This window comes from Ischnura elegans, chromosome X (genome assembly GCF_921293095.1).
Source record: "Ischnura elegans chromosome X, ioIscEleg1.1, whole genome shotgun sequence".
Taxonomy (NCBI): domain Eukaryota; kingdom Metazoa; phylum Arthropoda; class Insecta; order Odonata; family Coenagrionidae; genus Ischnura; species Ischnura elegans.
In genome coordinates, this window is record NC_060259.1 from 119,434,794 (window position 1) to 119,437,313 (window position 2,520).

Below are 2,520 nucleotides of genomic sequence, written 5' to 3' on the forward strand. Positions count from 1 at the left end.
AGTAAGAGCATTTCTACTTCATAGGATGAAAATGTATGAGCAGAACTAGTCATACGTTTTCATCCCTTTCCGTTCTTTTCCCATCCGTTAGATGGCTCGCACACATTTTGAAATATCGTGAACATCCGCGGATGCGTCATCCTACACTTTTATCATTTGACCTCTGTCCTCTTTCTACCCAAACTTTAAGACCCAGTGCGAAAGATCCACAGAGAAAAAATCATTCGCCTTGACCGGGATGATTTTTTCTCTGTGGGTCTTTCGCACGATTGTGCATTGCGGGTGACTCCCGCCGTGTTATCACCGTGGCTAGTCCCGGTATACTTTAAACTTTAAGACCCAGGTTAATACTAGTTTTGCTTCCTCTAAAAAATACTATAAAAATATCGGACAGTTAATAAATATTTTGAACAAGGATAGTAAGTGAAACGAAACGGAAATGTCTCGTTTCGAACGAATATACGAGACCTAAGTTTAGTCTCGTTCCCGCACGGAATTAAAATCACCAAGGGGTTTAGTTTCGACCCGGGACGAAACTTTACTCTCAGCACGAAACTGAATTAATCGAAGCTCCGCTGCTCATATTTAATTTTCTATCCGTTCCCATTTCCATCCGTTGGGCAAAGGATCTCTCTCAATTTATCGCTTCTGTCGGACCTGGAGACCGAAGACCAAATGGGTGTGGGGCTGAAACCTTCTTCCCCAAAATGAGAAGATACTGATAGAATCTGATCTCTCAAAAAAAAAGTATCCACCTCTCCCGAAATGCCTTAAAGAGAATCCCGAACAGTTTTTCTGACTCAGGTCCTACATAAACACATGTCTTTCACTCATTCCTTGTAGAAATATCTTAGGTTATTTCAACACTGAAATTTTTATGTCTATGAATGCAGTTTTTTATGCCTGCTTAACGCACGAGAAAATGAAGAGTAAAATTTAAACTGACCTGGGTCAACATTAGCGAGGTATCCGGAAAATTTAAAGACGAAAGCATTAGGTTTTAAACGTGTAATTTGCGAACTCTTTGCAAAAAATAACGGGTGAAGTGGGTTTGACTTCTCCTGTGAACGCGTGTCTCCTGCCTGGGAATATGCCGAGTTACTTAGGGGTGCATTTTTTAAGCGTTTGCGTCTCATTCCCCACTTATCCGCCCTTCACCCCTCTCTTCCCCTCCTCCCCCGCCCCTCACATCGCAACCCCTCACCTCCTTTCTCTCCCATCATCACCACTATTTCTCTCGCCGTTCGGCAGTTCACTCGACCGGCTCCGGCCGTGCGTTACCCCTCGCTCCCCCCCCCCCCCCCCCTTCCCCAACCCTCTGAAGTTGGACTCACACGTGTCTCCCGATTCCCCGCCGAGGGAGATGCATTCGCGATGACGAGCGACCTTCCGCCGCCGTAATACCTGAAGCCACTCGCCGGCCGGCCGTTGGACGCGCCCGCATGATAACCGATTCCTCTGCCGCTGCCGCATTATTTTTGACTTATCCTCTCGAGTCAGTGACTCTGCTACGTAGAGTGTTTTCCCTCCCATCTGACTTCTCCGGGACGTGGTTTTTTTTTATGATTACCGCACTGTGAGTTTTCGCCGCTTCGCGTATTGTTGTCGGCCAACAGTGACCGTGGCATCTCTATGCAGCACTGCCAGCTCCTTTCTTCTGACCGTCACTCTTATCTATCGCCTCGTGCACTAAATATTGCGAGACAACCACTACTCTGTGTTACTGTCTCGTCAAAGTGTCTCCTTCCATACTACGTCACTTTGCACCTAAGCTTCCCATTTTCCCCTAAACTGGAATGAAGAGTGGATCTGGAAAAATAGGACTGATATCGACTTAGTGGGGAGAGTTTATGACAGCTGTCATCTCGAAGTATGTGCGTTAGAATATTTCCCGTGGTGAATGACTCATATTAATATTTGTGTCTTTGGGTGTTGTGCCAACTTCTCTATGTCTCGCAGACAATCGTGTGAGACGGAATTCGGTAGTATTGTGGTTTTCAAAGACATCCTAGTAAGGCAAGGAATGCCATTCAACATTCTTCCTCGCTAATGTTACCGGCGTGTGTTTTAACCTACTGCGGCAAGTCGCGGGCCTTGTAGTGGAGGGCGCTGGGGACTGCAGCCAGGGTCTTTTGAAGCCACGACACTCCAGCTGCGACTGCGAACCTTTATTTTATTTTTTACGAGCCGGTGAAAAAGTTAAGTAGAGCTACAGAAAACTGCGATTTTGGCCTAAAATCGTCGTGATTTAAGCTTTTGTTTAACGACATATACTCCTGTGCTGCGATTAGTGACTTAGCAGGCAAAGTTAGGAATTTATCCCTTAAAGTGACAATGGACGAAATGAACACCAATTGCAGAGATCTGTGCAAGTGATTGAAATGATGAAGCAGTTGATTCACCAAGTGCTGTCACAACCTTATATATCTCGTCTCGTCTTTGAATTTCCAGCCCTCCCTCCGGCCTGAAGCAGTCCTACATTTCGACATACATCATCTCCAAGTGGTTCGGGACATTTTG